General features: G+C 34.6%; 1 protein-coding gene across 12 annotated transcripts in view; it reads right to left on the bottom strand.

Annotated features, from left to right (window-relative positions):
- The window catches only part of LEKR1 (leucine, glutamate and lysine rich 1), a 307,061-nt gene that overhangs the window by 168,214 nt on the left and 116,821 nt on the right, over positions 1 to 22,026 (bottom strand). The window lies entirely within an intron of this gene.

Here is a 22,026-nt window from a genome sequence, read left to right as displayed (position 1 = left end):
TCACTTCAGCAATAAAGATACACAACACTTCAAGGGATGGTAGGTGTATGTCGCAGATGCAGCTCAGCTCTGGCATTGCTGTGGCTATGGCTGCGGCATAGGCTGGCAGCTGTAGCTCAAATTTGACCCCTAGCCTGGCAACTTCTATATGCTGCAGGTGAGGCAGTAAAAAGAAAAAAGAAAAAAAAAAGAAAAAATGCTCAACATTACTAATTATTAGGGAAACAAATAAAAACAAATGAGATATCACCTTACACCTGTCAGTATGGCTATCTTCAAAATGACAACAAATGTTAAGTGTTCATAAAGATGTAGAAAAAAGAGAACTCTTGTGCACTCTTGGTGGGAATATAACTGGTGCAGCCACTATGGTAAATAGTATGGAGGTTCCTTAAAATAAAAAATAGAACTTCCACATGATCCAGTAATTCCACTCCTGGGTATATATCCAAAGAAAACAAGACACTAATTTGAAAAATATATGCATCACAATGTTCACAGCAGCATTGTTTACAATATCCAAGATATGGAAGCAATCTCAGTGCCTACCAATCGAAGAATATATAAAGAATATTACTCAGCCATAGAAAAGAATGAAATTTTGCCATTTGCAACAGCATAGGTAGACCTGGAGGGTATTAAACTTAGTGAAATAAGTCAGACAGAGAAAGATAAATACTGTATGTTATCACTTACATGTGGAATCTAAAAAATAAAACAAATTAACAATTGACAAAACAGCAGCAGACTCAGGGATATAGAGAACAAACTAGTGGTTACCAGCTGGGAGAGGTGTGAGGGGAGGGGCAAGTTGGAAGAAAGGGATCACAAGGTTCAAACTACTAGGTATGAAATAAATAAGATGTAAGGATGGGAATAAGAGATAGGGAATACAGTCAATATTTTAGAATAATTTAAAATGAAGTATGGTCTATAAAAGTATTGAATTGTTATGTTGTACACCTGAAATTAATAAAATGTTGTTGTCAACTATACTTCAATTAAAAATAAATAAGTATATACATAAACAAACAAATGGTTTTTAAAATGCTTTTTACACATCTTCTTGTGTACTTATAAGGGAGGTTTTTTCTGCAGTATATCCCTGGAACAAACTCATGAGGTCACAGGCATAACACATGCTTATATAATGCCAAATGATTCCCAGAATGGAGGTAGCAGCTTACACTGTCAGCTCACTGAATGGAGGGTCTCGCTTTGCTAATACTTACTAGAAGTGGCTACTTATTACAACAATTATTATTTTTTTGCCAATCCATAGGGTGCAAAGGCAGTGTCTCATTGCTGATTTAGTTTTGCTGTTCTCTGCTTACTACTAAAGCTGACCGTCTCATTTTATACTTCTTAGTCATATATATATCCCTTTTTATGACTCACGTGTTCCCCAGTCTCTTTTCTGTCCACTCAATGGAGCTTTCTTCATCCTCTGCAGAAACAGTACTTTTCAAGTTTATGAATGACTCTATATTGTCAATTCCAAAAGTTCTCTGTTCTTATCTAATTCAAACTTTCAGCAGCATTTGACACAAATGTTTACTTTTTCTTTGAAATGTTCCTCTTGTTTCCGTTATACTTTCTTATTTTCTTATCCCTCATTTGCTATTGCAATGGCTATTGCTTTTCAGTCTCTATTGAGCATTCTCATTCTTAGGTACACTCTAAATATTAGGAAGTACAAGAGCTTCAGTCGATAGCCCTTTTATCTACCTGCATTTCCTCCCTGGTTGACCTCATCTAGTCTCAGTGCTTTGAATAGCACTTACATACATACCTTCCATCATAATCACAGATAATGAGTGTTGAGTATTTACTATGTGCCAGGTACGATGTTCTAAGTGCATTACACTCACTTAACCTTCATAATGTAAACTAACTATAATGTAAGTTCTATGAGAGCCTGAACCTTATCTATTATACTCAGTGTCTGAGACAATTACTTGGAAAATAGTTGAAAGAATGAATAAAATTTTGTAGATACTAGAAATAAGTATTCTAACAAATCTTTAAGATTATGCATGTAAGATTAAAGTGGGTGGAATGGAAAGTGTTGTACAGTTTTCATTGGTTATATCTAATATGTATCTTGGCATTAGAATGCAACTTTCTTTTAAATATGTTCTTTTACTTCAATAAAAAGACTCTTATTGAGCGCCTACTATGTTACAGGTAGGATCCATGTTAGCTAGATTCAGTGTACAAATATCAGTAAGATATATTCCCTTGTCCTTAGAGAAATTATAATCAAGTGTCTCATTTTTCTTTATGAATGATAAATTATGTTTTAAATAACAAATCAATAACACCTTTAAACTTAAACCTGTTTATTTTTATACCTTTCAAAATGATTTTGTTTAGTTAGATTGTTAATTATGAGGCTAAAATTGTGAGATTTCTGATCAGATATAACTGATGTGAATGAAGACAACTAGTATGCTGCATTTAGATGTCATTTATACATATATATTATTGGACCACAGTTTGATAAGCAAATACCCTTCACAAAAGAAGTACTTCACTTAATTTTTTAAACGAACATTAACAGAGAAAACCTTTAAAGATGTAAGAATATATATATGAATAATAGAAGAAAGTTCTTTAGTGAGTATTCAACTACATCAATACAAATTACCATATTTTAACTTAAGCAAACATTTTATAAAGCTTAGATGGTGAATATAGCCACTTGGAAAGTTCATTTTGTTTTAGGATTTTATATTTCAGAAGTTTGATTCACATCTATTTTGAAGTAAGTATTCTTGAAGCACATTAACATTTTCTGTATAATGTCAGAAGAGACCGAAATAACATTTGGAGATTTTTATAAATCAGATGCTAGAACAGGTGTGGATATACAGCTAAAAAGTTGCAGTTTGGTCCAGATGTAGCTATATTCAATGAGAAAATTATTTATCTGGATGTATGTAGGGAGGGTAGAGTTGAAAGATAATCAGATATTTAAAATTTGGAAATAAATTTTATCCTAATACTAAGGATCAAGAATTTACTTCAGAATGCAAAAAAAAAAAAAAAAAAAAAAAGCTTCTAACCCTCCCCTCCCCTGTATTTTTTTGTTCTGAAGATTAAACCAGCCAAATACAACACAAAATAACTGTCACTGATAGGAGCTTATAAAATATTACAAATCATGGATGGATAAGATAGGAGTATTAAATTCTATTTTTTTTTTGCCCTGGTTAAACCATTCAACTACCATTTCTCAAATGGCAATCCTCATGACTTATAAACTTCTGAATACATTAGAACACTACTTAGTTTTCTGACAAACCTGTATAAATAAGTATTCACACAATTATATATATCTCATTATTTTATATGTACAATTTTTACATATGAATTTATATATCATTTTATATTTAATGAAAATTTTCAAGAAAATGAAAAATATTAGTGACAAATATGGACAGCCTAAAGTAAAGTAAATAGGAAGGGGCAGGGACCTATACTGAACAGAATATTAGCTGAAAACACTTATGGGATAAAAAAGACATGAGGTTAATAATAAAGTAAATGAGTAAATGGAATATAGGGAAGTTTAGATCTAAAAATATTCAGGAAATTTTCAAGTAGATTCACATAACCATTTGAACATCAACTTTCTTTAACCAATAGGTGTGTTTTATAATCAGAAGCTTACTGTGTGCAGGACTAATTCTATACACACTGCAAAGAAGTTGGAGCCCAACTTTGGCTATGCAGAGTATTGATTCTTTTTACTTCCCCCTTTCTCCTTATTGTGCTTGGATGACAGTAAAATAGGCAAAGGGCAAGAATTTCTTCCAAAGAGTGCTTTCATGCTACAAAACTACTTTGTGAAAGTTGCACTTAAAAATTCTACCACGCAATTACTAAATTTAAAAGCAGCTAGCATAAAACCAAAAACATTTTATAATTTTAAGAATAAAAAAAATCTGAAGGCAACACTATTACATATGTGAAAAGATATGTATCACATGTACATATATACATATGTTATCTATGGGGATGTTTATCACAATATCATTTTAACAGGAAAAAAGGTGAAAACAATTATTCAAAAATAGGATTGATTAAAAACTGATTCATCCAAAATCAGAATATTATGAATAATTTTTGCATGGAAAGATTTTTCATAATAGAAGAAATGGAGGGAGTGGAGATTGTAAAACTCTATACTCCACTCATAAAAATTATATATATCCAAAACAGAAAGTCTAGGAGGTTATACATCAAATGTTTATAACACTGCATATGTTGGAATTTCCTAGTCAATAGTGAACATGGCTTATTTTGGTAATAGGGAACAAAAGAATCATATTAAAGTAGCCTAACATTGAACCACATAGAATACCTATACTCATAACCCACTTCATAACCTATCAATTGTTTGTATAACCCATCAGCAAATGTCTACTCTCCTCTGGACTTATTCTGCCTTCCCCTTATGGAAACTTGTTTTTACTACCAGTACCAGAAGTGGCCTGATATAGTACCTTTCTCTAAAGTATAAATGAATGATAACAATGTGCATGCTTTTATGTTCACAAGCAGTGGAGTTCAAGGGTTAAGAGCCCAAGTTTTGGCAGCACAGTTCTGGATTCAGGTTCCAATTCTGCCAATTAGTGGCTGTGCTGCCTTGGGCAAAGGACTTAATTCCTCTATGCCCCAGTAATGTCATTTGTAAACTAGGGAAAATAAAAGTTCTTAACCTAGAAGGATGACAATAAGGGGCACTCTGTGGCTTCAGAGCCACATGTGTCAGACATGTGATTAGTGCTTTGTGAATGTTAGCTTTTATTTGGATGATAGAAAGAAATCTACTTAAATTTGTAGAAATGACTTTTTAAAAAATGATGTAAGGATAGTATTAGTGACTAGCTACTGGGATAGAGATTCTGGTAAAAGGTGAGATATTGGACATAGAGTGGGGAAAGGAGATGGGTCATTTATTTACCATTCATATAGTGTCACTATTACTCATACTTCTGGCCCATAAATGAAGACAATCTGTATATGAGTAGCAGATCTGCTGTGTACTTGGGTGAGACCATGTGTGAAAGAGTGACTGGCTTTGACTACTGCCAGGAGTGTGTCCATATGGATGTTAAGGACAGGGCAGAGGAAAGCTCCCTCCTCTCACTGTTCAGCTGGAACTTCCCTGAGAACACAGCATGCTTAGTGTAGAATCCATGTATAACATAGAAGATCTGCTCCTAATCAAGCCTAGGCTTTATCATATAGATGCCTAATTAAATGCTGAATGACCAAATTAATTGATGATTAGTGACTAAATGGGCAGAAGATGACTTAGGTTAAGAGGAGGGGAAAGAGGATTGTATTACCTTAGGGCACAAGTACAGAATGGAAGAAAGAATAAATGGGGAAAGGATTGGCCAAGATAGTAGAGTAGGAAGACTCTGAGCTTATCTTCCAATGAACACACCAAGATTACAACTACTTACAGAGAAACTATCTATAAGAATGACCTGAAGACTAACAAAAAAGATTATCCACAACTAAAGATATAAAGAAAGAACCATAATGAGACAAGTAGGAGGGACAGAGACACAAAATAGTCAAGACCCATTATTCCCCCAAAAAAGGGACTATTAGCAATTGCAGAGTTTCTCCCCAAGGAACAAGGGGTCCAAGACCCAAATCAGCTCCCCAACCTGGGAGCACTATACCAGGAAGATGAGTCCCCCAAACATCTAGCTTTGCAGGCCAGCAGGGCTTGCATATGGGAGAGCTGGATGGCTGTTGGAAACAGAGACTTTACTCTTAATGGATGCATGCCAAATCACACATGCTGAGTTCCAGCATAGAGCCAGTACTTTGTTTTTGATTTTTTAGCTGTGCCCATTACATGTGGATATACCCAGGGCAGGGACTGAAACCATGCCACAGCAGTTAGTGGAGCTGCTGAAGTGACAATGTCAGGTCCTTAACCCACTGTGCCACAAGGTTACTCCTAGAGCCAGTGGTTTGGAAGGGGGCTGGATCCGACCTACTTGCTTACCTTGGAGAGCCTCCTGGAGACACAGGAGGCAACTGGGGTTTCCCCTTGGGATGGAGACACTGGAAGCTGGCATTTTTGGGAGCTTGTTCAACCATGAAGACAGTGACAAACACCATATGGAGTCCTCCCTCTAGCATATTAGTGCTGGGGACTTACATGCCCACTAGCAAACTAACAATAGCCCTGGGTTCCTCATGCCTTGCAGCCAGCTTCCCTGAGACCCAGCACTGTCCACCACCTTGCTGGTGGCCAGCCCCACCTACCAGTGCACCCACAGTAGTTGGCCCTGCCACAACAGAAGGCACACACAATCCATATGAGAGCATCCATAGAGAATATAGCTCTCTCAACCAGAGGAGAATGTGCCTGCTGGGCCCCATAGGAAATCTCCAACATAAGGCCAACTTCTTTAAGATCAGAAGACATAAACAACCTACCTAATACATAGAAATAAACACAGGTAATTAGGCAAAATGAGGAGACAGAAGAGTATGTTCCATACAGAGGAACAAGAAAAAAACTCAGAAAAAGAATAAATGAAGTGGAGATAAGCAATCTCTCTAATATGGAGTTCAAGATAATGATTATAAAGATGCTTAAGGAACTCAGAAGAATGGATGAACATGTGACAAGTTTAACAATTATTTAAAAAATATAAAGAAGAACCAAACAGAGCTGAGAATAATATAATTTAAATAAAAAATATACTGGAATGAATCAACAATAGATTAGATAATGTAGAGGAACAGATCAGTGATCTGGAAGTCAGAGAAGTGGAAGTCACCAAAGTAAACAAAGAAGAAAAATTTTTTTAAATGAGGATGGTTTGAGAGACTCTTGGGACAACAGCAAGTGTACTAACATTTGCATTATAAGGGTTCCATAAAGAGAGGAGAGAGAGAAAGGAGCAGAAAACTTATTTGAAGAAATAATAGCTAAAAATTTCCCTAAAAGTTTCCTAGAAAAGGAAAAAGACACCTAGGTCCAGGAAGTACAGAGAAGGCTACATAAAATCATTCTAAAGAAGTCCAATATAGCAAAAATTAAAGAATCTTAAAAGCAGCAAGAGAAAACAACCAGTTACACACAAGGGAACTCCCATAAGACCACCAGCTGATTTTTTCATCAGAAACTTTGTGGGCCAGAAGGGAATGCCACAATATATTCAAAATGGTAAAAGGGATTTATAATCAAGAATATAATACTCTTCTCAGCAAGGTTATCACTCAGATTTAAAGGAGAGATAATGAGTTTTACAAATGAGAAAAATAAAAAAGAATTCAGCATCACTAAACTAGTTTTACAGTAAATGGTAAAGGGACTTCTCTAAATGGAAAAGAAAAGACCACAACTAGAAATACTAAATAATAAAAGAAAAAACAACTTAGAGTTCTTGCTTTGGTTCAGTGGGTTACAAACCCAACTAGTCATGAGGATGTGGGTTTGATCCCTGGCCTCACTTAGTGGGTTAAGGATTTGTCATTGCCATGAGCTACAGTATAGGTTGCAGACGCAGCTCAGATCCCACATCACTTTGGCTGTGGCGTAGGCTGGCAGCTGCAGCTCCAATTCCACCCCTAGCCTGGAAACTTCCATATGCCACAGGTACAGCCTTAAAAAGCAAAAAAAAAAAAAAAAAAAAAAAAAAAAAAAAGGAAGAAAGAAAAAATATCTGTTGCTAAAGGCAAGCATACCATTATCGTAGTAGATCCACCTCTTAGAATGTTAGTAGGAAGATTAAAAGAAAAAGAGTAGTAAAATTATCTATATTCACAAAAAGTAGCTAAGGGATATACAAAACAAAAAGATACAAAATATGATGTCAAGGAGTTCCTGTCATGGCTCAGCAGTAATGAACCTGGCTAGTATACATGAGGACACGGGTTCAATCCCTGGCCTCACTCAGTGGGTTAAAGATCCAGTGTTGCCTTGAGCTGTGGTGTAGGTCGCAGATGTGGCTCAGATCCCTTGCTGCTGTGGTGTGGCTGGCAGCTGTAGCTCTAATTTGACCCCTAGCCTGGGAACTTCCATATGCAGTGGATGTGGCCCTAAAGAATAAAAAACAAAACAAAACAAAATGTCAACAAATTAAACTGAGAGTTCTCTGGTGGCCTAGCAGTTAAGGATTCAGCATTGTCACTGCTGTGGCTCAGATTAGTTCCCTGGCCTAGGAACATCTGCATGCTGCAAGTGTGGCCAAAAAAAAAAAAAAAAAGCATCTGAACTTTAGAGATCATCAACTTAATCATTTTTATTATAATTTTTACCTCTGCTTTTAAGTATAGGAGCAGCCCACAGTGTCCCAATATCAAGTTAACCTCTTTTAAGGGCTGGTGAATTTAGTAAAACTAAGGATCACTGCAAACCTCCTTGGTTTTCTGTTTGTACAAACATTTCTCCTCTTTTTTTGGAAGCCAAGGTTACATTATTTCCTCTGGAGTTAAGGCTTCAAAAGGAATAATAATGGTTGGTCAATTCATCACAGTGAACTCCCTTTGAAGGTCATGCCTTGCAGATAAGGTCACAGTGGAATCTGTTCAGAGACCCTCCCATCTGCCATGCAATAGATGACTCCTAAATTAACCATAGCCATTCCCCTCTTCAACAACCTGTTCTAAGAGCAGGAAAACTGCTGTTAACAACTAACCAATGCTGGTGGGAAAATAAATTAGCGGAGGCAAATGGACCTCTAGACATTAAAATTTGTAGTTTTCCTTGATTATTAAAGGCATATTTAAGGAAATCCTAACCCTTTTATTATCCTAAATATAATCATTTGGTTTGCTTTCATATCATGTAAATCACTTTAAAATGCACTTTAATATTCTTTATTTGTGTAGTTCTTTTGTGCTCCTACATTTTATCTTATTAATTCCCCTAACACTGCAAGGTGGCTAAGGAAGGCTATCATATTCTTATTTTATAAATGAAGTAATTAAGTCAAAGTAGTTACTAACCTATCAGAAAAGTCCTGCAAAAGGCATAAATTTGCCAGAAAGTGGAAGTGTTTGACTTCTGGATCACTATTTTTTTTCAGCTGAACTGTATCACTCATTTTGATTTTTCTCAGTTTAGCAGAGGAGCTACTAATTATGGACTATAGTACTTGTACATGCCACGATATGGATGAAACTCAAAAACATTATGCAAGTCAAAGAAGCAGATAAGAAAGATCACATTTTATGATTCTGTTTATAGGAAATGTCTGTTCTACAGGCAAATTTTAGAGAAATAAACTAAACTGATGAGTGGTGGGGGAGGTACAGTAGTGAGGGAAATGACTATTAATGGCCTGGAGGTTTCTTTTTGGGTGATAGAAATACTCTTAAAATTAGATCATGGTGATGGTCATAAAATTCTGTAAATATCCTAAAAACCATTGAATTACATACTTAAAAATGTGTGAATTTTATTATACTCAAAATATTTCTTTTTGGTCTTTTTGCCTTTTCTAGGGCATTTGGAGGTTCTCAGGCTAGGGGTCCGTCAGACCTGTAGCCACCAGCCTACACCAGAGCCACAGCCATGTGGGATCCGAGCCGTGTCTGTGGCCTACACCACAGCTCATGGCAATGCCGGATCCTTAACCCACTGAGCAAGGCCAGGGATCAAACCCACAACTTCATGGTTGCTAGTTGGATTTGTTAACCACTGTGCCACAATGGAAACTCCTCAAAATATTTCTTAATAAGGCCATTCTTTAAAAATTCAACTAGAGTGTCAAAATATTATGTGCAAAATAATTTCATTAAAATATTTATCCATTTATTGTATTAAAGAACTTCCTGAAACAAAAAAAACCCAAAAGCGTTTTCACTAGGAATAAACTTGAAAGTTGGTCAAATAAATTTCAGGAAGAACATTAATGCTAAAGTGATTTATCTGAACTCTGTCTTCCAATATTTGTGACTGCTTACAAAAAGTAAAGGACACTCTATTCTACCAGGTGGAAGGAAAACCATTTAAGTGGATGGGTTTGCAGGTCACAATGACCTCTGAGAGGAGTATTATCAATTGAGATAAATTATTCATTTTTGGAAGTTATATTAGTATGATCTAAACATAAAATTACAAAACATATGTAAATAAATCTTTAAAAGGGAAGCAAGAATTTAGTCTCAAATTTCATTTTGTATATTTATTTTCCTATGAAAAAGATGAAAGTTTGACATTAAGACTTAGGCTGCTAATTAGAGCCTATGATTTACTCTTAAACCACTATTAAATATATGGACTAGAATTATCATATTCATTTAAATTCTCAAGCATCTATGTTTCAAAAGACAAATATGGGGAAAATGTAGGTAAAACAAAGTTAACAGTTTTTATGTAGAAAAGTAACAATCATAAAGACTATCTATCTACTTGAATCAAAGTTGAAATTGTTCAATGGTGACTTAAAAGAAAACAGTATCAATGTAAAGATACAAATATTTATGTAATTTTGGAAACAAGCACAAGGCATCACAGTTAGGATCTGAATTACAGCCTTTTGGAGCCCGAAGGGGCCTCTGAGGCCTTAGTCAACCCATCAGTTACCTAGGTGTGGACACACACTCATGAAGGCTAAATGACATGTCACTGTCACCTGGCTAATATATGGAGGGTCGTCATATGATTCTTGGCCTAGCATGCTTTCAATTAAAACCACATTTATGGGGAATGTGGGTTGGGGGTAGAGGCTGAAAGACACAAAGGAAGAGATGGTTATACAGTTTAAAATGGAGAAAGATATGTTTATTCTAGAAGTAAGAGAGGTGGGAATACAAAATATTTGAACAACTTTACATTTTATTTATTTATTTATCATTTTATTTTATTTTTGGTCTTTTTGTCTTTTAGGGCCACACCCATGGCATATGGAGGTTCCAAGGCTAGGGGTCCAATTGGAGGTGCAGCTGCCAGTCTACACCACAAAGCAACACAGAATCTGAGCTGCATCTGTGTGACCTACACCACAGCTCATGGCAATGCCGGATTCTTAACCCACTGGGCGAGGCCAGGGATCCAACCCACATCCTCATGGATGATAGTCGGGTTCACTAACTGCTGAGCCATGATGGGAACTCCTAATTCCATGAGCCATGGAAACATAATATTGATACAGTATTCAGTACAGCTTAAAAATTCAGAATGTTGGAGTTCCCGTTGTGCCTCAGCAGTAACGAACCCAGTTAGTATCCATGAGGATGTGGGTTTGATCCCTGGTCTTGCTCAGTGGGTTAAGGATCCATCATTGCCATGATCTGTGGTATAGGTTGCAGATGTGGCTCGGATCCCACATTGCTGTGCCTATGGCATAGGTTGGCAGCTGCAGCTCCAATTTGACCCCTAGCCTGGGAACTTCAATATGTTGCAGGTGGAGCCCTAAAAAGAAAAAAAAAAAATTTAGAATGCAAAAAAAGTTTCATGTTAGTCAAAAAAGTATGTAATGTTAATGCATTTATTAAAAGAGAGAACCTGAAAGAGAATAAGGAACAATTATGTATAAATAATAACAAGCCACAGTACAGAAATTCAAGTGAGATGAATTAAGAGACTGTGAAATTCAGGGGAGGTAGTAAAGTGCTTGAATGAGTGGTGGGGGAGGTGCAGTAGTGAGGGAAAGGAAAAAACGAGGGACAGAAGGTGAGGCAGGGAATTAGGCTAAGAAAACAGAAGGGAAGATGTTCAACTAGTCCTAGAAAGGAAGCCTTTTTGTGATGCTTTTCACTTACAGCTGGTTCTGAAATGTGTAGAAGCCAGTAAAATGACTTGTAAGGAGTATCAACAATGCAAATGCCTAGAATTGGATTTAAGATCATTAACTATAAAAAGTCATTTACGGGGAATACCTGTCATGGCTCAGCAGTTAACAAACCCAACTAGCATCCATGAGGACGCAGGTTTGATCCCTGGCCTCACTCAGTGGGTTAAGGATCTGGTGTTGCCGTGAGCTATGGTGTAAGTCTCAGACACAGCTGGGATCCCACATGGCTGTGGCCCTGGAGTAGGCTGGCAGCTACAGCTCTGATTGGACCCCTAGCCTTGGAACCTCCATATGCCTGCCACTGGTGTGGCTCTAAAAAGACAAAAAGACAAAAAAAAAAAAAAAAAGCCATTTACAAAGCACATATATAGAAGTGAATTTAAATATTTCTATTGAATTCTTTGAACAAATAAATATTTCTTAAAAACAAGACCCATGGAGAGTCATGAGACAAACAGTACATCAGTCTACCCTAATTTTAATTTGCCCAAAGAAAATCTAAAATGTTATGCCCATTGTGTTAATCCAGTGATTTATCTGGGGAGAAGATATTCACTGTGAAATATTTTTCCCCTTCTCAAATAAAAAAAAATCTGAAATGATACTAACAAACTAGAAAAACTAGAGATGATGATTATCAAGATAACAGAAAATCTTAAGCACATTAATTAGTTAGCAGTAGAAAAATCAGGTATTCATTTAATGAAAGCAGACTTAGAAGTAATATTGTTGAAATTCATGAAAATTATGAAAATAAATGTCACAAGATGGTAGAGAAAGTAAAAGTAAACAAAGTAATATGAATGGCAACAGAATTGGAGCTAGAGAAATTTTTTAGCACATTCTTAATATAAAGTAACAAAAAAAAAGCTGCCAAGAATGGCTATAATTAAGAGTGTTGGCACATATAATCAGTGTGTAGTTAGGAAGTCAGACACCTAGTGAAGACACATGAAGAGTTGGAGAGCACCTACACACAGAAGTCAAAGTGAAGATTAGGCCAGTTGACTGGCATGTGGTAACTGCCAAATAAATATTTTCTGAAAAAATGAAGTTATTCTCAGTATATGGTCAGCCCAGTGCCAACAGATGGGAACAGATAAATTGCAGTAAGAGGCTACTGAATAGATCAATGGATAGTGGGCAGAGACAGAAGCAGATTGTAACAAATAGAAATAGATAGTGAGAGGAGGAGAGCAGAGGGGCTAGCTTGGACCACTGGAGTTGGGAGACCTGTGAAAGCCATCCCCCGTAACCCCCAGACCTTAGAGGGGAGAAGAAAGTGTATCAAGTATGGGAAAACAATAGTGCAGAAGACCTGGGATGAAAACTTTGCTGTCTTTCCTGCACTTATAGCTTTATTGCTTTCCTAAACCACAGTAACCACCTTTGCAAAAAAAAATTGGAAAGAAACAATACATTGATGAAATCAGTTCGCCAGAAGGATAAAGCAAGAGGTACATTAATAAATATTTTTCTAAATAGTCTGACAATTTCTACTGAAAATTTGACATGCAAATAAGATTTATGTGGGGTAAAAACAAAAGCAAAAGCAAAACTTGGTGCCCTTCATGGACAGGTTTATAGGAAGTGATACGTATCATCTTGAGTGAAGAGAAGTTTTAATGATCCTGTCCAAGAATCATCATCAAGAGAGAGGTAACATAACATTTTAAGATGGTTTCTTTCTCTGTTAACACAGTTTGGGTGTTACCCATAGAGTGAATCTACTCAACACTAGCAGCAGAAATGAAACCCTAATTTCATCTTGGAATTATGTGCGATTTTGCTCTGCAATTACACTATCCTTTAGATGAATCTGTATTACATTTATAACTACACATCACCACATGAAGAACTGAATAGATCAGCTGCACTTCTGATTGGAATGTAGATGGCACTAAATGAAGGTAAGGACTTTAATGAGTATAAAAACTGTGGCTAACCAGTATTATATTGTTTTGGTGAAGTCTTTTAATTGTAGGAGGTAGAATGTAAGCTAAGTCATGAAATATCTGTAGAGTTTTCTTCTTTTTTGGATAAAGTTTATTGTTAAAAATCAGAAAAAAATTAAATAAGAAAATTGCTCATTTTTATTACACTAAAATTTATTTTGATATATTCATTTTCCTTTTTGGTTTCTATTCACAAATATACCTATTTTTACATGACTATAATTATAATTTTACACACAATTCTATGGATTTTTTTTACTATGTAATATTAAATTATAGCATTTCCCATATTGATACCTAGAGTTAATACTGTCATTTTAAAAGTCTAAATAATGTTCCAAATGAAGGTATATGATAATTTATTACCCATTTCATTAGAGTTGGGGATCAACTACTTCTTATCACTCACCATTAAAACTATGGTCTGTGTATATAAATAATTTTCTTCTGCCGTTTTCTAAACATAAATTCAAAAGAAGGAAATTATTTGATCACAAACATTTTTATGGGCTAGGAAAATACAATAATTTTTCATCACCAAAGGAAGGGAACTTTATCATTAAAGACTTGTACCAATTTAAAAGGAGGTAAATATTTTATTTTTGTTTAGTTATTAGTAATTAAAGGTTTGTATTTTCTGTGTTAATTTTCTCTTTCTATTTTTCAACCCTTTGCCTACATGTGGTCTTAGAGTTTTCTTACACAGTTGAACAAATTTTTTAAATGGTAACCCTTTGCATGCCATGGTATGATGTAAATATTTTTTGTCCATCTTCTATTTTTAGATTGTTCAAAAACCATCAGTTTTTGAAGTCAGAAATTCTACATTCTTATTGTCAAAAGCTGTCAATATTAATCTCTGTAATTTCTAAAACACTGTTTTATCTCACTATAATAAGGGTAAATTCTATATATTTATTGGTGCTAGTTTTTCCTGTTACTTTTTCCTACTTAATTTAAGGTTTATTTTGGTGTATTTGGATTTTTCTGTTTTAGTTATCCCTATACCACTTATTACATAATTTTTCTTTTTTCCATTTGTTAATGATACTTATATTAAAACAAATTTTACTTCTGGATTTGCTCTTCTGTTCTAAAAATATGCATTTCCATTTTTAGATCTGCTACACACTCCTATAATAACACATTCTAAATATGGTAGATCTAGGCAGCCAAGTAGTTTGCTTCTTACTTTCCAAACTACTTAAAAAGTAAAGGAAAATAATTCATATTAAAAAAGATGGGGTTCTCAGCCTCCAGGAAAAAGACTTTAGATTGTTGATGCTGAAGATGATGCAAGACATTGGAAATAAACTGGAGGCAAAGATGGATAACTTACAGGAAACACTGACCAAAGAGATACAAGATATAAAACTTAAACAAGAAGAGATGCAAAATACAATAACGGAAATAAAAAATTCACCAGAAGCAGCTAACAGCAGAATACAGGAGGCAGAAGAACGAATAAGCGAGGTGGAGGACAGATTAGTGGAAATTATGGATACAGAACAGAAAAGAGAAAAAAGATTGAAAAGAAATTAAGAGAGTCTCAGAGAACTCTGGGACAATGTGAAATGCACCAACATCCGTATTATAGGGGTGCCAGAAGGAGAAGAGAGAGAGAAGGGGACAGAAAAAATATTCCAAGAGATAATAGCCGAAAACTTCCCTCACATGGGAAAGGAACCACTCACTCAAATCCAGGAAGCACAATGAGTACCATCTAAAATAAACCCAAGGAGGAATACACCGAGACACATATTAATCAAACTAACCAAAATTAAAGACAAAGAGAAAATCTTGAAAGCAGCTAGGGAAAAGAAACAAGTAACATACAAGGGAACCCCAATAAGGTTATCAGCAGATTTTTCAGCAGAAACTCTGCAGGCCAGAAGGAAGTGGCATGATATACTTAACGTGGTGAAAGGAAAAAACCTCCAACCAAGATTACTTTGCCCAGCAAGGCTCTCATTCAGATTTGAAGGAGAAATCAAAACCTTCACAGATAAGCAAAACCTGAGAGAATTCAGCAACACTAAACCAGCCTTACAACAAACACTAAAGGAACTTCTCTAGGCAGAAAAGAAAAGGCCGCAACAGGAAACAAAAATTCCACACATGACAAGGCTCACCAGTAAAGGTATACATATACAGTAAAGATACGAAATCATCCATGCACAATTATACCACCAAAATCAGAGCTCATGAGAAGAGGTGGGTACAAATGCAGGACACTGGAGATGCACTTGCAATTAAGAGAACAACAACTTAAAACAATCTCATATACATATAGACTCTTATATCAAAACTTCAGAATAACTGCAAACCAAAAATCTATAATTGATACACAAACAAGGAATCTCTGGAGAAGAAATATATCTCATAGTAAATAAGTGCATAATCCACCATGAAGGGGGTCATTTGACATCATTCTTGGAATCCTGAAGTCTTCTTTTATCTGATTCTGACTTCCTCTCTATCAAAGAATTTATGATAATTATAATTAAAGAATGCAACTGTACAATGAAATAATACAGTTCTACAATTGTATGATTAATAACCATTTCTCTCCATGGTACAATGTAAGGTCTAGAATGTCTTGTTTATCACATCATCTAGGATGGTGTAATGCCTATATTGAAGAATCAATAAGATGTAACAACTTGTGAGGACATATTTATATAGTTACACTGTTTTTTAACCAATTTATGCATTTTATATTTTACTTATTTTCAGAGGGTATATTATTTTTGTTATTCTTACCAGTTAAGTTATTCCTTTTATTATGCTATATAAAATATTTAATGGTATATAGGGCTTTCTTTATAAATTTTAGTTGTATAATATACAAAATTTTAATATAATACTAATTTTTAAAGAAAAATTGAAATGTAATAGATAACACTAAGTAGTAAAGGTGAAAGACATACAAAATGGGATAAAGTATAGAATAAATTTCCTCTTTGTCTCAGCATATTTTCCATTCCACTTCTCCAGAGGAAGTCACTTAATCCGTTTCTTAAGATCCATGGTATAGTAATCTGTGTAATATAATTGTGTTTAAATATATGTATTTTATTCTATAAAAAAATAAAAATAAAATTTCAAAAAAACATAAACACAAGCAAAAACAAAACAAAAACAAAAAACAAAAAGACAAAAAAAGATGGGACACATAGTTTATTCAAACAAAAATTTATACCCTGAGATGCCTTTATTATTAAACAAAAAGGATAAGAAATTAAAAAACCTCAGTAGTCCCCTCAGAAGTCTAAAAAATAAAAACAAAAAACCAAAAGAAACCAGAAAGAAAAAATTAATGAACATAGAAGTGATAAGCAATGTCAGAGAATGAAAAGTAGAAGAAAGCATTGAAAAAAAAATCCCCAAATCTAGGTCTTTGAAAGCTCAATAAACAATGAGATAAATAAAAATAAACAGCATTAAAAATCAGAAACTAGGTATAACCATAGATAGATGAGGCATTTTAAAAATAAGAGGATTACATGCCATATTATGGATATGAATCTGAAACCTTAAAAAAAATGAACAATTTCCTGTCAAAATATAAATAATTAAAGCTCAACTGAGAATTGGAGATTTAAACAGTCAAATTATTATAGAAAACTCTGAAAATATTACATAACTACCATTGAAAGAGGCAACAGAATCAAATGAGCTCATAATTGAATTTTTTCTAATGATACTGGGTTCATAATGAGATTTTATCTAAATTTTAAAAAACAGATAATCAAGTGTTATTAAACCTATTTATTTTTTAACTTAATTTAATTTTAACAAGAACTCTGATGTTAGCGCTCCAAAATAAAGAAAAATTATAGACCAATCTCATTTATAAATAGTGTACTAAACTCATAAATAAAATATAAGGGTATAGAAAATGATATATAAAAAACTAAATGATGTCAGGTTTATTTCACAAAAGCAAAGGTGCTGCAATATTAGGAAATTTAGAAATACTAATCCATCTTACCAGTTGGTTAAAGAAGAAAAAACACGCATCCCAGCAATAAATGGGACAAGCCATTTAACAAAATCCAAAAGACTTTCTAATAAAACATCTAAGTAAAGTTGGTATAGGAGTTCCCATTGTGGCACAGTGGAAACGAATCTGACTAGTATCCATGAGGACGCAGATCTGATCTCTGGCTTCATTCGTTAGGTTAAGGATCTGGTATTGCTGTAAGCTGTGATGTAGGTTGCAGATATGGGTTGAATCCCATGTTGCTATGGTTGTGGTGTAGGCTGGCTGTTACAGCTCCAATTAGACCCCCAGCCTGGAAGCTTCCATATGCTGTGGATGAAGCCCTAAAATAAATAAATAAATAAATACATAATTAAATAAAAATAATATTTACCAAGAATGAAATATCAAATATAATTTCAAGTGGTAAAACACAGTTATTTCAATTAAAATCAGGAAGTAGACATAAATGATCACTGTCACTATTATTACTTAACACAGTCTCAGAGGTTCAAATGAACTTAATAAGATATGAACAAGACAGGAAAATAAGATTAAAGATATAAACATTGGAAAAGAATAAATGAACTCTTTTGGGGGGCTGTTGGGGCTAGTCATATAATTGTATAACTAGAATATCCAAGAGACACTAATAAAAAACTACTAGAATCAATATGAGGACTTTGTAAAGTTAATGGATATAGACAAATATACAAAAATTAATAGCCTTTCTTTCTTCTATCAATACCAAGACATTGAGATAGAGCAAACAGTCATCTCATATCATATAAAAAATAAATTTCATATGTATTAATGACTTCAATGAAAGATAATGCAAGAGACCACATGTATAATCAGGAATGGGATAGATTATCTCAACCAGGACTAACCAGAAACAATGAAGACAGTAATGTTATCATACCAAAATGAAAAACTTTGACATGGTGCAATTTACTGTAAAAAAATCAATAGACAAATTATATATTAGAAAAAAATTGAATACAGAAGATAATTATTTTACTACACAAATTGCTCTTAAAAATTAAGAAAAATTCTAATAATATAAAATTGGAAAAATCTATGAATAGGTAATTCACAGAATAATTAAAACATCTGATTTTAAAATTTGTATCTAATTTCATATCGCTTACAAATTCATGTGATAACTTCTTATCTTCTCTTCCAAAACCAGTTTCTCTCCAGATTACTCTTCTCTGTGGTATGCTCCCATCATTAGAGACTCCCAAGCAAAGAGGCTTAGAGCTCTCTGTGACTTCCTTCTCCCTTGTCTACTCAGCCTGGTGTTCAACTCCCTAGTCCTGGGGAGTCTTCTCAATCCCAATTCTATTTGAGCCTTCCCAGTGTGACCATGGAGAGAGCCAAGGAGTCACAGTAGGGCAGGTGTGAGCCTTGGAGTCCAATTAGGTTTGCTCTCATTCCCTGCCGTTTACCAGCTATGTGGGAACAGGTGTCCTACCTTTCTGGGCCTTCATTCTCTCCTCTGTAAGATGGGTAATTATATCTGCTATTTTTGGTCACTGTGAAAACTGATAGAAGTAATTTATATGCAGTGCTAACACGGTGTCTGATATACATCAGGACATAAAAAAAGTTACTTCCCTCCCCTAATTTGGTTTCTTATGGTTAGTCTAGGAACTAAGTTACTAGCTAAGATATTTTCTAAATGGCTACCTGGCTCTAATTCCTTGACATTTGGAACTGCTCCATTCATTGCTAATAGCTTAATTTTGCTTAAACAATGCTTTTATTATTTTCTCCTAACTACTAATTTTCGATAATTCCTGATTGCCTCCAGGAAAAAGCTAAGTGTTACTGCTAAGATACTGCTTTAAGGTAAAAATTTAAAAACCCTGCCCAAGGTTCTCAAAACATAATTTTTTAATCTTTCCATTTGGGGAGCTCCTGTCATGGAGCTATATCCATGAGGATGCATGTTCAATGCCTGGCCTCACTCAGTGGGCTAAGGATCTGGCATTGCTGTGAGCTGTGGTGTAGGTCACAGATGCGACTCAGATCTGGAGTTGCTGTGGCTGTGGTGTAGGCCTGCAGCTGCAGGTCTCATTTAACCCATAGCCTGGAAACTTCCATATGCTGCAGGAGTGACCCTTAAAATTTAAAAAAAAATTTAAAAAAAGGAAATCTTTTCATTTGGGAAAGATGAATAAATGCCTAAAATGCCTAAAAAGGTGGATTAAACTTACATAACACCACATGCTGTGTTTTCCTTCAATATTTTAAACCACCGCCCACTGTGGATAATGATATTCAAAATATATTGCTAAGAATTAATATCATTAAAATGGCCATACTAGCCAAATCAATCTACAGATTCAATGTGATCCCTATCAAATTACCCATGACATTTCTCACAGAACTAGAATAAACAAACCAAAAATTTATATGGAACCATAAAGTACCCAGAATTGTCAAAGCAATCCTGAGAGGGAAAAAAAAAAAAAAAGCAGGAGGCATAATTCTCCCAGACTTCAGACAATATTAAAAAGCTACAGCAATTAAGACAGTGTGGTACTGGTACCAAAACAGACATACAGACAAATGGAACAGAATAGATAATCCAGAAATAAACCCAGACACCTATGGTCATTAATCTTTGACAAAGTAGGCAAGAATATAAAATGGGAAAAAGCCAGTCTTTTCAGCAAGTGGTGCTGGGAAAACTGGACAGCTGCATATAAATCACTGAAACTAGAACACACCCTCACACCGTGAACAAAAATAAATTCAAAATGGCTTAAAGACTTAAACATAATTCCAGACACCATAAAACTAGAAGAGAACATAGTCAAAACATTCTCTGACATCAACTGTGCAAATGTTTTCTTAAGTCAGTCTCCCAAGGCAATAGAAAGAAAAACAAAAATAAACCAATGGGACCTAATCAAACTTATAAGCTTTTGCATAGCAAAGGAAACAAACAAACAAACAAACAAACAAAAAAGACAAACTATGGAATGGAAGAAAATACTTGCAAATGATGCACTGACAAAGGCTTAATCTCCAAAATATACAAACAACTCATACAACTCAATAACAAAAACAACAAACAACCTAATTGAAAAATTGGCAGAAAAATCTAAATAGACATTTCTCCAAAGAAGACATATGTATGGCCAATAGGCACGTGAAAAAATGCTCAGCATCACTACATATTAGAGAAATGCAAATCAAAACTACAATGAGGTATCACATCACACTGGTCAGAATGGCTGTAAGTCTACAGATAACAAAAGCTGGAAAGGGTGTGGAAAAAAGAGAAACCTCCTGCACAGTTGGTAGGAATGTAAACTGGTACAACCAACATGGAAAATAGTATAGAGGTATCTCAGAAAACTAAATACAGAACTACCATGTGATCTAGCAATCCCACTCCTGGGACTGTATCTGGACAAAATTTTCATTCAAAAAGACACATGCATGCATGTATTCACTGCAGCACTATTCACAATAGCCAAGACACAGAAACTATGTAAATGTCCATTGATAGATGAATGGATTAAGAAGATGTGGTACATACATACAATGGAATACTACTCAACCATTAAAAAAAAACAAAATAATGCCATTTGCAGCAACATGGATGGAACCAGAGATTCTCATATTAAGTGAAGTAAGCTAGAAAAAGAAAGACAAATACCATATGCTATCACTTACATGTGGAATCTAAAATATGGTGCAAATGAACCTATCTACAGAATAGAAACAAACTCATGGACATATAGATCAGACTTGTGATTGCCAAAGGGGAGGGGGAGGGAGTGGGACAGACTGCGAGTTTAGGGTTGGCAGACACAAACTATTGCATCTGGAGTGGATAAGCAATGCAGTCCTGCTTTATAGCATAGGGAATTATATCCACTTGTGATGGAACATGATAGAAGATAATATGAGAAAAATAATCTAAATATATGTATAATTGGGTCACTTTTTCATACAGCAGAAATTGACAGAAGATTGTAAATAAACTATAATAAAAATTTTTAAATAAAAAACAAGTGTATTCTACTTTGTTTTCCTGAAATCTCACTTTGTACTTGAAATATCTTTAATATATTCACTTAAGACCTAACCACTTTAAATGGCAGAATAGGAATGGATAGCAAACATTTAAAACAGAAACAGTTACTGGCATAGTTACTAATAATTAGGCATATTTACAATACAAACTAATTAAAACAAGATTTTATTGTGATTATAAGAGAAATAAAAATTAAAACATTTCTTTATTATGGCTAGTTGCTAACAACAGGAAAAATTGTTC

The sequence above is a fragment of the Sus scrofa genome, chromosome 13 (genome assembly GCF_054392235.1).
Source record: "Sus scrofa isolate SSC_HxYL_T2T_F1_AM1 chromosome 13, Sscrofa_HxYL_maternal_Yorkshire_Landrace_v2.0, whole genome shotgun sequence".
Classification (NCBI taxonomy): Eukaryota; Metazoa; Chordata; class Mammalia; order Artiodactyla; family Suidae; genus Sus; species Sus scrofa.
This window is presented reverse-complemented; position numbering and strand designations above follow the sequence as displayed.